Genomic DNA, 15,355 nt, shown 5'->3' on the forward strand with positions numbered 1-15,355 from the left:
TGTTTCTTTCTCTTCTTATCCATGAATCTGCAACTGTACACCCCGCCCCACCGCATCACATGCAATCAATCAGTGTGCATGGTGCCTGTCAGACTGAGCCTCCTGTTCTGTGTCCAGACAAGGGCCCCAGCAACATCTGCACTCTGACCCGAGGAAGGTTCATCCCAGGCCACAGGTTCTCGCTCTGGTCACAGGTAAATGGCACCAAGCCTGAGGTCACAGTGATCTTTTTGACTCTGGTTCAGTGTTATGCAAAATCCAGATGCGATTGGCCCCTCCCCAGGCTACCATGAGAGACGTGTGGCTAAGTGTCTGCTGGATGCTGGTCCCTGTTCATAGCTTGCCCTGCCTTGAAAGGAATCTACTTCCAACCTGGGGTTGCCAAGGCAGCCACCTCTTCCCAGCGCTGGTTCCAAATCTGTCTTACCCTCACTGCAATGTAGTGGCACCAGAAAGTGACAAGGTCACACAGGTATTAGGTTCCAGGCTTTGCTCATTGCTCCTCCCACTCAAGAAAAGAACATATTTCAAAGAAACTAGAACACATACCCTTTTAACTCTTGATGTATCTCTCTCCCTCTCTTTGGTTGCTCTATCATTTGTCTGTGTATCATCTGTCTATCTACTATCTGTCTGTCAATCTATCTATCTATCTATCTATCTATCTATCTATCTACTGTCTATCTACCTATCATGTATGGATCATCTATTTGTCATCAACCTATCATCTGTCTATCATTTATCTATCATGTATTGATCATCTATTTCTGTCATCACCTTTCATCTGTCTATCATTTATTTATCATGTATTGATCATCTAGTTCTATCATCTAGCTGTCATCTATTGATCATTTATATTATCTATCATCTACTGATAATCTTTTCTATCATCTGTGTATCATCTACTATCATTTATCTAATATCTATCTGTCTTCTATCATCCATACCACCAACTTTTAATCAGTTTATCATTCATCTATGATATCATCTATGTATTTATGTACATATGTATGAATGTATGTGTCTATCAATCTATCATCAACCAATCATCCATATCTATATCAATATGTCTATCCTTCAGCCATCTATCAATCAACCTATCAATCATCTATCTATCATCAATATGTCCTCTTATCTGTCTACCTATCTGCTCTTTGGGTTGTGACCTGAGTCTAATTCTGAAAAGAAAGCAACAAACAAAGAGTCTGACTTGGGAATCACAGAATTTCCAACGATCAGGTAAAATTACATAAAGTCATCAATATGCAAATTGCTTTTGTCTTTCATGAATAATAAAATCATAGCTATAGAAAGAATTTTTTAAAACTTAAGGTAATTTCTTTTTTTATTTGTATTTGTTATTTTAAATGATGTGTGTGTGTGCTCAGAGGCCGAGGTATTGGGTCCCCTTGGAGCTGCAGTTGCTGGAGGTGGTGAATCATTTGATAAGGATGCCGGGGACTGAACTCAGGTCCTCTGGAAGAGCAGTACGTGTTTTCAACTGCGGAGTCATCTTTAAAGTCCCCAGATACATTTATTTATGAGTTGTCATCACAAACATTTGATTTGTGTACCTATTTTATACACCTATATACCAGAGGCCATGTTAAAAAAAAATCTTGGGTAAAATGGGTTGGCAAGGGAAAGTTCAAGGTTTAAAAGGCCTTGCCCCAGGGAAGCCCCTGTGTAGGAGTAGGCTTCACTTCTGTTTCAAGACTTTTTTCGCCAGGCAGTGGTGGTGCCCGCCTGTAATCCCAGCACTTGGGAGGCAGAGGCAGGTGGATTTCTGAGTTTGAGGCCAGCCTGGTCTACAAAGTGAGTTCCAGGACAGCCAGGGATATACAGAGGAAACCCTGTCTCTTAAAGCCAAAAAAAAAAAAGACTTTCCCCCGGTGCTGAGAGTTGAGCCTAGGACCTCCTGTATACTAGGCAAGCACCCTATACTCCCAGTCCCTTGGTCCAAGGATTCAGAAGCCAACCTATAGGTTTCACATGCTGCCTGGTCCCAAAGCCAAGATGGACTGAACCTTGCAAGCCAGGCTGTTTGTGAGCCCTCCCCTATCCTGCTACTGCTGCTGCTGCTGCCTTCCCCCTCCCAAAGAGGTACTCCCTTCTCTGCACAGCAAGCTGAGACCTGCTGAACACAGGCCAATTCTTACTCAGCCTGCCTTTGAACTTCCCAGAGGTGATGTTATAGTTTCAGAGGTGGGTCAGGCAGGCACTGACTATGGTGGGCCTCCTGGAGGAGCTGAGTCATTATTTAAGAGTTTGTAGGCAGCTTCATAAAGGAGATGTCCTGGGTTGGGGACCTCTTTAGTCCTCCAAGTCACCATGAGAATATGGGCCGTGGACTTGGGCTGGGTGCTGGAGAGAGAAGTCTCTGTTTAATGGAAGGGCTCAGTTCCCCTGAGTCAGGTCTGTGTGTGTGTGTGTGTGTGTGTGTGTGTGCAATATTTAGTAGTAATTAGTGTCTCCATGTGATAAAAGGAAATTCAGAATCTTCCTGGGTCTCATAGGTGGGATGCCGGTACTTAGCATCTGCATGGGCTGGGAGGCCTGGCTCTTAAGTTCCACACTCCAAACCTGAGCTAGCCTGAGCTAGCTAGTCTAAGATTCCCTCTCTCCAGAAATCAGGAAACAATATTCTACACAGAGAAAGAGGAGATTAGTAATGAGAACGCTCCAGGGACAAGAGCTGGATCTATGTCAGGAAGAGGGCTGAGATGGTCTCCAGGCTTGCCAAGGCCTTCCCTGGGACCCTGGGCTTCTCAGGCAGAGTGCATGGGCATCAGGACCTTAGAACACCAAGAACAAAGCAGAGAAGCATGGGAAAGGCAAAACAAGAGCCGTGCAATCTGTCTGTGGCTGTCTCCTGTAGCTCCTATTGCTGAGTGGAGAGAGGTGTGCTCAGCTTTGTTTGATACCCACACAAAGAAGTCGCCTGAGGACGCCTTCTTCAGAATGTGCCTGTCCCTAAATCTCACAGTGACTATCATATATGTCGCCTTTGGGCCCCAGTAAGTTATAAATCACAGACAACCCAGTGAAAGCTCAACAGGAAAAGCAAGTATTGGTACATGTAGCCTAATCCCAGGTAGCAGCCGCAGGTAGGCCTGTCTCCAGATGCTCAACCACCCTGTCCTCTTTCAGGGGCCACTCGACAAGAAAGATGGCAGTCAGACAGGCACTTGTGCCTAGTATTCAACAACTGCACTGGGGAGAGGAGTCTCCCGAGATGACAAAAGAAACCCAGGACAGTGTTATGCAGACTCCCTACCCCTACCCTGAAGTGGAAACTTCCGGTTTCTTCGAAAAGTCAGCTGTGTCAAGTGATGGTTTGCTGGGGCCCACAGGTGAAAGGATGTCTTGCTGAAGCAATCATGTGAAAGACTTTCCCTGAAGCAGACACAGGTGAACGGATGTTGGGATATAGCAGGCCCATGAGAGGACACTTGATGAAGGAATGTAAATATGACCCACAGACAGTGGGAGACGAGCACTAAGCTTTGGTTTGGTTTGTTCTGCCTCGCTGCTATTCTTTGGTAACAACATACATGTATTGGTTCGCCTTACACAGTGTTGTTGAGCTTAACTTGTGGTAACACCGCCATTGAGAGAAACTCGCCCAAGAACTGCTCGTGAGGTTCTGGCGGCAGCTTGCTGCTTCAGCGGCCTCACCTTACTTCGGCCAGTTGGTGAGCCTGGCAGTTTTTCCAGGATTGAACTACTGCTGCTGATTCGTGCCTGGTGTCTGCCTGCTGAGAGGACTGGACTGAACTGGTTCCTGTGTGGTATCTGCCTGCCTATAGGATTGGTCTGCAGCGGCTGAATCATGTTTGGTGTTTGCTACTGGACTGAACTGCCGAGAAAGAAGATGGAGCTTGCCCCCAAAGAACTATTGCTGAACAGGTCCACTTCCCCCATATCCTAAGTTTTCTCTTCCACTCCCTCTCCTGGGTAGGGGAGAGGTTGAACCCTTATTAAAAGTAGGTTGCAAAAAAAATGTCTGCCTCCACCACCCCACCAGTCACTGCTGGCATCTGTCTCTGATGCAGCCGCCATGGTAGGGGAAGAGGCTCATAGGATGTGACGTAGTATCTCCACCTGGATCTCCCTCTTGCTTCCACCAATACCCTTAGAGCTACCATCTCACAAATCTGTCAAGGGTGAGCTCCCCTTCTCCAACCACTTCCCAACAAGCAGCTCGTCAGCTGGCAACTGCGCTACAATAGTTAATGGTGGCTATCACCTTGGTAGGATCTTGACTCTCCTAGGAGACAAGCCTCTGGGTGTGGCTTGTAAAGGACTATCTGGATTAGGTAACTGAGGCGGCAAGACCCATCCTGGACGCAAGCCTCCTCATTCCACGCTTCGGGCTCTGGATTTCATGAGAAGGAGACAGGGAGCCAGCCGAGCACCAGCTCTATCTCTCTCTGCTTTCTGACTGGGGTTGCAGTGTGACCTCCCGCTCCTGTTGCCTCTCCACCCTTCTTCAAGTTGCTCTGCTCAAGTATGTGTTTATAGCAACAAGAAAAATAACCGATGCACACAGCTTTAGTACAGGAGTCTCCCAGAGATACATCAAACTGCTGCTATGCCTTGTCCCACAGTCACACCTAGATAGCTGAGCTTGCAAATGTCTCCATTATCATCCTTTCTTACACCATGGCCCTGATGCCTGCAGTGTCTGAGGCTGCTTCCCTACAATGCTGCCCAACCTTTTCCTCTGTGTCTCCCAGCCACAGGCTGAGACCTTGACCCTGGTCTCTAAGTCTTCTAGGCACTCTTTCTGTTTTCCCTCTCTGCTGCTCTGCGTCCTTTGGCTCTTAGTGAGCATTTAGGGAGAGCACAGGGCTCTGGCTTGCTGGGTGGACAGGTGATGATCAATTACACACAGCAACTTGACTGAGTTCTATCACTGCAATCCAAAGGGCTGTCGCTCCAGAGAGCTCATCTAGCAGGTCAAGAGAGACTTCCAGAAGGAAATGACACCGGAACGGAGGAAGGTCTGATGAGGAGTCACCTGGGGAGGGAGACGGGAGCTCCAGGCAAAACCTGCCTGTCAAAAGCAAGTTGGTGGTCTCTGTGGGAGAGACTTTAACCTCTGAGAAATGAGAGGCCTAGAAGCCAGCAAGGAAGGAAGGAAGGAAGGAAGGCAGGCAGGAAGGAAGGAGTGGTCTTCTAATAGTGTCTAGGGACATGTTCAGGTGCACTACTGCACCAGGGTACAGGTACTGTTGAGCCCCGGCAGCTCTTGCTCACTTTTGAGTTTGGCTTGGCCCCATCCTGCCGTGTGGATTTTCTTTCTCCATTTCCTGTGTCCTTTTTAGTCTTAGCTATTGAACAGGCAAATGCTGGCATGTGTTGGGGTGTGACCACACCTTGAGATCTATTCCATAAATAAACGCAGCATTTTTCTTTTGATCATGAAAAGTTTCCAAGATATAAAAAGATGTGTGCCACAACATGCCCCTCCCCCATCCCATCCCATCCTATCTCATCTCATCTCATCTCATCTCATCTCATCTCATCTCATCTCATCTCATCTCGTCCCTGAGCTGCTATGACATGTCACTGCATTGCCGGTCTTTGATTGTTTCTGCGTCCCTCACTTGTCACCCATCACCCGCTTTATTTTCAAGAGCTCCTTCTGTTTTCAAAAGTTCCAGGTGACCCTGAAACCCACCCGACTGAGGATTTGCAATTTGCAGGCTTGGGCGGAGTTAAATTATTCACGTATTAACATTTTTTGTTTTTGTTTGTTTGTTTGTTTGTTTTTCGAGACAGGATTTCTCTGTGTAGCCCTGGCTGTCCTGGAACTTACTCTGTAGACCAGGCTGGCCTTGAACTCAGAAATCTGCCTGCCTCTACCTCCCAAGTGCTGGGATTAAAGGCGTGAGCCACCACCACCCGGGACGCATTGACATTTTAAAAAATATTTTGCTGTCCTTTCTAAGACAAGTGGATCTTCTTTCCCACCTCTTCAGAGCGCACCTCCTAAGTTTCTACCTCACAAGTGTGGGGCAGCTCTGGAAATGTGTGTAAAGGGCTGGGCAGCTCAGTCACTCAAGTATGTGGCTTTCAAACATGAGGCGCTGAGTCCCAAACACAGGACTCAGGCAAAAATAAGCATGGTGGTGTATGTGTATAGTCTGAGTGCTAGGAGGAAGGCAGGTGAACCCCAGGGGTTCACTGGACAGCCGGCCTAGCCTGGTCAGTGACCTCTAGGCAAATGAGGGATCTGATCTCAAAGACAAAGTACATGGCCCAAGGGACTGTCCTGAAGCCTCTACACACATACGTGCACACCTGCTCACACCTGCTCACTCTCTCATGCAAACACACACACACACACACACAGAGTATATGTGCAAATGTGCAAAACAGGTGCAGCTGTGCATGATGGGAATTGCAGTAGTCAGGAGCACTGAGGCAGGACGATAAAGAATTAAAGGGAAGCTTGAGCTATATAGTGAGCTCCAGGCCAGCCTCCACTACATGGTAAGATGTGGCCTCAAAGGGGATGGGGAGAGAACAAAAAGAAGTATATATACAAAGTTCTCATTCCCATCCACCTGTCTGTTTACTCATTCACCTATCTGTTCACTTACTCACCCATCCATCCAACCATCCGTCTGTCTGTTCATCCACCCATCCATCCATCTGCCCATCCATCTGTATATCCATCCATCTGTGCATCCATCCATCTATCCATCCATCCACCCATCCATCCAACCATCCATCCATCTGCCCATCCATCCACTCATTCTAAAATATGAGTTCAAATCTGAACCCTAGGCTAGGTGTTGCCTGGAGGCCTTGAAGCCTCTTGGGACCTAGATAGTTGAGCAGGGCATGGTGTTTCATAAGTACCCAGTGAAAATGTGTTCTGTGTTAGCTCCCTTTCTGTTGCTGTAATAAAACATCATTATCAAAAGCAACTTTAAGGAGGGGGGGCATATTTTGGTTTATTGTTTGAGAGGGTTAGAGTCCACTAATGGGGAAGGACATAGCATAAGAACAGGGATGCATATGGAGGAATGGAGAGAGAGGGAGGGGGAGGGGAAGAGGAAACAGGAAGTGAGATGAAGTATGGACCTTCAAAGTCCACCCTCAGTGACACACTTCCTCCAGCGTGGCTCTACCTCCTAAATGTCTCAAAACTGCTACTGGGGACCAAGGGTTCACGCACAGGAGTCCCGGGGATATTACTCACTCAAATCCCCACGGCCTGTGGTGTGCTTCTCCAGCAAAGACACTCCCTCATGGTGGCTACTTTATTTATTGCTTGGTTTTGTGATTATTTCAGTCTACTATGAGTCTAAACTCAACACACAGCTTGTGAAAATTGGAAAGCACTCCAGAAATGTCCAAGTGTATAAATCCCACCATTTCCGATCTGTGCGATTCAGATTAAACTGTTTAAATCTCTTCAAGCTCTTTTATTTTATTGTACACAGCTGGGAACTGAGCTTGGGCAGGGCTTCAGTCATACTAGTGACAGTCCCAGATAACTGGGGTTCCTGTCCCCCAATTTTAGGAAATGTCTCTTCATTTATTTATTGAAAGAAGGGAATTTCTTGAGTTAGTCAATGTGGGGTGCATCCCTGGAGGTTGTGAGGGGTACTGGGGGTGGAACCTAGAACCTCACACAGATTAGCCAAGGGCTTTACCACTGAGCTGTACCCCAAACCCAGGCATAATATTTTTTCTTTTTCCCTCTCTCTCTCCTTCCCTCCTCCCTTCTTCCTTCCTTCCCTCCCTCCATCCCTCCCTCCCTTCCTGCCTCCCTCCCTCTCCTCATACCTCACTCCATTCCTCCCTCCCTCTCTCCATTCCTTTCTCCTTCCCTCCCTCCCTCCTTCCCTCCCTCCCTCCTTTCTCTCTTTTCCTCCCTCGCCCTCTTTTCTTTTGATGCAGGATCTAATATGTAGCCCTAGCCTCTGGTTTTCTCGCCTTCACCTGTAGAATCTGAGATTGTAGCACCACACTGACTATCAGGCTGCTAGCTGCAGGGAATGAGCAATGATACACCCTAGGGTGATTCCATATCTAAATGCGTCCATGAGCCAAGCAGCCCAGTCATCTCACAGACCCCGGATGCAGAGAAGGCTCTGCAGGAGCCTGGGCAGCTCCAGAGGACTGGACCCACCTTGGCTCTCCGTCCCTCCACTGTCTTCTTTTCCACCTCGATGCAACACATTCCGTTCCCTGGTCCCAGAAGGCCATGGTCTCTGGTGGCGCAGGAGGGCTGGCACAGCATCTGAGGCCCTTCTCCCTTACTGCCTACACCTCTGACTCAGAAGGCACGCCCCAACCCAGCCCTCGGGTCACCCCCAGAAAGGCGCACTAGCTGCTCTGAGATTCCTTCTGAAAGCTTGGGCAGCTCCTTCCAGGTCACTGCAGTGGAATGTGACCTGTGATCCGAGCAGCCAGGATTCCACAGTTCATCCCCACCCCCTCCTCAGAGCACAGCGCTGGCTGCTTTCCCACAGGCGGATTCTGCTGATATTACTTCTCGATCGTGAAGGTCATATAAATACTGAGACATAAATAAATAAATGTTGAAACATGAATGAAAGATGTAAAGTCTTTCCTCAAACACATGAGCAGTTCAGGAATGTTCCTTTACCCTTCCCTTGCCTTCCCTAATGGTGTGTGTGTGTGTCTGTGTATGTGTGTATCTGTGTATGTGTGTCTGTCTGTCTGTGAGTGTAACTATGTGTGTTTGTATGTGTCTTTGTGTGTGTGTCTGTGTGTGTGTGTCTGTGTGTGTGTCTCTGTGTCTGTGTGTGTGTGTGTCTGTGTGTGCACTTACACATACACACATGTTCCTGTGGAGGCCAGAGTCATCCTTAGGTGCTATTCCTCCAATGCCAAACACAGAGACTCTCTCTCACTGGGGACCTGAGGCTCACCAATTATGCCAAACTGGTTAGCCAATGAACCCCAGAGACCCTCTTCTCTCTGCCTCCCCAGTGCTGTACTACATGCCTGCACCCACACGCCCAGTGCTGCATTGCAGGAGTGCACCCTTACGGGGTCTTCTTCTGTGCCAGCTGCGGAGGCTTCCGGTGATGGCCTCTCAGTAGGTGCTTAGGAGGCTGACAGGGCTACTCAGTCATAAATGCTTACAGCACTGAAATTCTTAAGTGGTTACACTGAGAAGTGGAATCCGTTTGGAAGGGCAGATGATACACTATCAACCGAGTCCTAGGCAAGTCTAAGTACTTCCCTAACGACTGATGAATCTGAGTCTGTGTTCTGGTAAGGAACCCAAGGCACAGAGAGGAAGAAGATTTGGCACAGTGAGGTCTCATCCCTTGTTAGAGGCTGCTGTGCCAGTGCAGACTTCTGGGAACATTGTTTAGTACCTCTGTGTGGCACTGGATGTTGAACTTGGGGCCTCGCTCACATCAGGCAAGCGCTGTAAGCAACACTTTAGTCCAATTTCCAAATGTGTTCCCAGCAGCAGAGCCGTCTCACTGGTTCAGTGATTGCGGGCGGAAGCTCAGTTACCCAGAGTTCCCTAAATGCTCTGTGGCAGCAAGAGCCAGCCATTAGGTAGGGGTTATCACCACCACACCAGACACAGAAGTTAGCATCTTAAGATTATGCGGATGGGAGGCAGAGACAGGTGGATTTCTGAGTTCGAGGCCAGCCTGGTCTACAAAGTGAGTTCCAGGACAGCCAGGGCTACACAGAGAAACCCTGTCTCGAAAAACCAAAAAAACAAAAGATTATGCGGACGGTCCGAGTAGCTTGGAGAATGTAGCTCCAGTTCGATTTCCAAACTGAATGTCTTCTGTGTGCAGGTAATTTTAAGAAGCTCTTGGCTGGGGCTGGAGAGATGGCTCAGTTGTTTTAAGGGCACCGACTGCTCTTCGAAAGGGGGAGCTGACATCCTTATCCACGCAGGCAAAACAACAATGCGCATTAAAAAATTAATAAAGTAAACATTTGTTAAGAAGTTCTTGGCCAGCCAGGGGTTTCCTGAGCCACACAGGCCGCCCCTCCCCACAGACACTCGTGGGTGTAGCCAGGGATTTGTTGTCACTGCAGGTGGTAGTGTAGATGCTCACGAGGTCTGTGAAGGCAGCTGGGTGGGTTGACAGGCTCCTGTTGGAAGGCAAAGCTCTTCCCTCCTGCCTTGCGGAGGGATGCACGGGGCAAGCATCCCACAGGTGTAGAAGCCACTGGGTCTCTGAGAAGAGGAGTCTCTCGGGGTACTCCCGACTACTCCCTGCACTCCATCTGTGCTCACCTGCCTGTGTGGCCTGAGTCTTTGCCTCCAGGAAGCAGGTTAGTCTCTCACCTCCTCTCTGTAAATTGTTTTACCTGGCTAACAGGATAAGCTCAGCAGTACCCCATCTCACAGCTGCCCACCAGAACCTGCAAGTCTTGTTGGGGCCTGAGGCAGGAAGAGGGCTGTACCCCAGGACTTACCAGGAAGGAGACAGACACATTACTCATAAGTTTTGGGGGGTGACCAGAAGATACTGTTTGGACAAAGCTCCTCCCAGAAAGCTGCTTGGGAAGTGTAAGACCCTAAGCCAAGGAGGACAAAGAGTCCCAATGGAGGCAGGAGAATGAGACTGTGCCTGGGCACGGCTCTGAGGACAGATGGGAACTGCTTGCTCTGGGTCAGAAAAGCCTGGCCCCTCCGGTCTGAGAGCCACTGCTGAAGTGTGGGAGCCTATGCTCAGAGCGGTTTTTGCTTCCTCTGACCACATATGGAGCCTGAACTGGCCTGGTGCAGAGGTTGAAGAAGTTGTCACTGCTGTCTGGGGTCTGGGGATTGGGCCAGCAGAGACAATTGTCCCTCCCATGTCTTCTTTATCAGGATCCCATATAGGGCTATGTGGAGACAGAACCACCTGGATATAGAAAGCCATAGATACTATCAAAGCCTTTCCATGGGGTGTCTTTTCACACATACATACACACACATACACGTATGTATGTACTAGATACTTATCTATATATGTATCTGTAATAAACTCATCTTTTAAAAGAAAATTATTTATTTATTTATTTATTTAAATGTATGTGAGTATAATGTAGCTCTCTTCAGACACAACAGAAGAGGGCATTGGATCCCATTAAAGATGGTTGTGAGCCACGGAAATATATATATATATATATATATATATATATATATATATATATATACACTGTAGCTGTCTGGCTATCAGATCTAGATGGTTGTGAGCCACCCTGTGGTTGCTGGGATTTGAACTCGGGATCTCTGAGAGAGCAGCTAGTGCTCTTAGCCACTGAGCCATCTCTCCAGCCCCAAACTCTCACCTTTTTAATGTGAGAAAACGATTTGGTTTTGATTTTGAGAAAAGGTCTCACTATGTAGCTCAGGTTAGCCTTAACCTGGAGGAGTTAGTTCCTCATCTCAGACTCCCAAGGACTGGCATTGCAATCATGTAACTACATAGCCAGCTTAAAGCACTTCACAGACGCTCCCCAGCAAAGTGGCAGACTCGGAGGCTTTGAGCTTTGCAGCCCTTGGCAAGTGAAGTACAGAGCGCTTCATCTTCTTGTCTCTGCTTCCCCAGCAGCTGAGATATGTGTGGGGTGTGTGTGCACGCATGTGCCCCCACGCGCGTGTGTACCCATGTTCAAGTGTGCGGCCAGTGTCTTTGACAATCTCCTGTCTTATTTTTTACTTCTTATTTTTTTTGAGACAGATTCTCTCTCTCTCACTGAACCTGGAGTAGGGGAATCCCACTAGCCTCACTGGTTTCTGTTCGGCAGACTCCAGGCATCTGCTTGCGTCCACCTCCTCAGCCTGGAGACTGTAGGTGTGAGCCACTGTGCTGACCTTTCTGCTCTTCCTTTTCTTCATAGGTGCTGGGAATCAAACTCAGGTCCCACGTGGCTTAGTAAGTACTTCACCGACTGAGGTGTCCCCATAGCGCCCTTCATTTTTGTTTTCCTGTTTTTAAACACAGATGATGTTTGAACACTCACCCCTTCCCCTTTAATTTCCATGGCTGCGCGCCCCCCAAACCCCGCCTCCACCCCAGCTTACAAGGGCTTGTACTGCCATTGTAGTGCACACCTCCCACCTCTCCACCCCGGGCTTGAAACGACATCGTCCAAGGCTTGCACTGCCATCAGCCGGGATTTCCCAGCCAGGAGGACAAAGTTTAAAAAGAGTTAAGAGACTCGGTGAAGTTTCCATGGCCAAGCCAGTGATGTGTGTCCACCGTGAAGCCTAATCTGTCTGAATCTTGGCCTTCGGTGTTTACACATGTATCTTGCCAGCTGGGAGAGGCAGGAAGCCCACAGAAGGTTCTCAGGGAATCAAGACCAAAATTCCCCTGCCCTTTAGCTTGCTGATCACCGGAGCAGCAACCCAGGGCAGAGATTTTGTCTGGCTTTTTGGCTGCTTGCTCCTGGCAGGTCGGTCCTTCCCTGCAGAGTGGCTGTGGGAGCGGGGCGCCCTGGAGGCAAGTCCCTCTGAGCCCAGCATTGCTGTGAAGCTGTGTGACCCAGGGTGAGTTACTTTATCCATCTGTGCGGCAGATACCCTCTTTCTAGGGCAGGTTCTCAACACTCCTAACGCTGTGACCGTTTAATATGGTTCCTCATGTTGTGGTGACCCCTCTCCCCAACCATAAACTTATTTTTGTTGCTAGTTCTCTGTAATGTTCTTATTGTTATGAACCATAATGTAAATATTTGTGTTTTCCTATGGTCTTAGGTAACTCCTATGAAAGGGTCATTGGAGCCCCAAAGGGGTCAAGACCCACAGGTTGAGAACTTCTGATCTAGGTGGTTCCCACCAATGGAAACCCCCTACAACTCCCAACCCCTCCTCCGTACCTCTTTTTATGTGAAGAAAAAAATTCATATTTATCCTTTCTGTGGTAGGTGTGGCTGTGAGGAAAAGGGGGGAAAAGAGAGGGGAGGAAGTAGAGAGAAGAGGAGAAAAGGAAGAAGAAAGGAAGAAAAAAAGGGGGCGTTAAGGACACTTGTTCTTTCAGAGATTTGGAGTTCAATTCCCAGCACCCACATGGCGGCTCAGAACTGTCGGTTACTGCAGTTCCAGGGGATATGATGCCCTCTTGTGGCCTCTGTGGGCACTGCAGGCATGTGGTACGCACCCATACATGCAAACACTCATGCACATAAAATTAAAATAAATAAACAAATATTTTTTTAAAAAGAAAGAAAGGAGGGAAATAATAAATAAAGAGAAAAATGAAGTCAGCATACAACCCTCAAACTTTCAACGCTCTGGCCTTTAAGAACTGTGTGACTCAGGCTGGTGAGATGGCTCAGTGGGTAAGAGCACCCGACTGCTCTTCCAAAGGTCCGGAGTTCAAATCCCAGCAACCACCTGGTGGCTCACAACCATCCGTAACGAGATCTGACTCCCTCTTCTGGAATGTCTGAAGACAGCTACAGTGTACTTACATATAATCAATAAATAAATCTTTAAAAAAAAAAAAAAAGAACTGTGTGACTCTAGCTGGTGGGGTGGCGCACGCCTTTAATCCCAGCACTTGGGAGGCAGAGGCAGGCGGATTTCTGAGTTCGAGGCCAGCCTGGTCTACAGAGTGAGTTCCAGAACAGCCAGGGCTACACAGAGACCCTGCCTTGAGAAAAACATAACAAAACAAAACAAACAAACAAAAAGGAGAGAGAGGAAGGAAGAGAACTGCGTCATTCAGTGTTGACCACAGGAGAAAGAAGGGTGACTCTGAGCAAAAACCCTTCCCAGGGAGAGGGAAAGTATGAAAACTATGAGAAGCATTTGGTGGAAACTTCATTTGCCCCAGAGTCACTCTGAGCGGCTTAAATGGACATGCCATGCGTGGCCATGGGGGGCGGGGGGGCAAGAAGGACAATTAATTCAGGTTTCCAGGAGACTGTACCCCACATGGCCACTGGAAAGGAATCCCATTCTTGTTTAATTAAAAGTGGAAGGAAGAAAGGAGAAAGAAGATAAAGGAAGGGAGGAAGGAAGCAGGGAGGGAGAGAGAAGCTGGAAGGGAGGGAGAAGCTGAAAGGGAGGGAGAAGCTGAAAGGGAGGGAGAAGCTGGAAGGGAGGGAGAAAGGAGGGAGAGATGGAGGAGAGAAAGTGGCCTACTGAGGACCAGCCTTGGGATGTATGGGGACATATCACTATTGAAAGACGAGTGAGTGACACTTGTGCCCCACACCTGTGTAGACTGAGCCTTACACAGCCATGCCTGTGGTCAGAGGACTGAACGCCAGCCATGCGGGTGGTTCTCCACAGACTGCTCAGGATGAGCTGCTTGCCGGCACATCCCACACATGGCCGCTGAGATCCAGAGCCTGGCTGAGCTGGCCCACACTGGGGACACTGCTGAATCCTAGAGATGCTTAAGACATAAAGGGCCATCTCCTGGACCAGGAAGCCCTGTGACCCAAGCTTTCGTCTCAGGATGTTTGACCAGGAGCACCCAGGATTCCGTTATGGGAGTGCTTCATTGCCTGGGCCCTTGAGTGCCTGTGAACAAATCGATCCTCAGTTATTAAGTTGGTATTTGCATTTGCCTGTCTGTTTCCTCCCTTCTGGATTCTGCTTGAGCCCAGTGAGTGCAGAAGTCTCCAGGTGAAAAGCAAGGGTTCCGAACAGTGCCTCCCGTGGTGGCTTCGGAATGCTGAGCTGAGGTGCTGCCCTCTGCTCTTTTAGAATCACTACGGACTCACTCACCACAATTGGGACAAAGTATCATGTTATTAACTTTCTGGTTGTTGACAATCTGAGAGGTTCTTTTAACTTGCATTTCTCATACTGTAAAAGGAGTTAGATTAAACACATTTTGTTTTTGTATATTTATAGAAAAAAGAAAAGAATCACTACTGAACTTCCGGAAACCCCTGTCCCCTCCTGGAGGACATCTCGTGTCATGGAGCAGAGCACACATAGATGCTAGTGCGCGTGCCATGTGCCTCCAAGAGAACTCCTGACACTTTAAAGGCACTAATTACAGGAATGGTGGGTCAGTCCTGCCTGCCTGGCACCCTCCCCCACTTCCCATCTTAGACAGCAAACAAAAGAGCCAGCCTCCCTTGTGGCCAGACCACCAAGGCGGAGCAAAGGCCCAGCTCTCCCCAGCTCCTTGGCTCTGCCCGACTGGGCACTTCAGGGTGGTTCAATGGCAGCCTTGTTGAGACTTCCACGGGGCTTGCCTGGAAAGAACCATTAAAAAGCAGTTTAGTCAGAACAAAAGCTCATCTGTTCTTATTGTCTCCCTGGGCTGCAGTTTGGTCTCTGCAGCTGAAAGTGGACCCGATGGGCCCCAGATTTGGAAGCAGCCAGCTGTGGGCTCCCCATCTCTGGCTTCAATGTCTCATCCTGAGTAGA

The sequence above is a fragment of the Mus caroli genome, unplaced genomic scaffold (assembly GCF_978045245.1).
Source record: "Mus caroli unplaced genomic scaffold, Mus_caroli_1 scaffold_2, whole genome shotgun sequence".
Taxonomy (NCBI): Eukaryota; Metazoa; Chordata; class Mammalia; order Rodentia; family Muridae; genus Mus; species Mus caroli.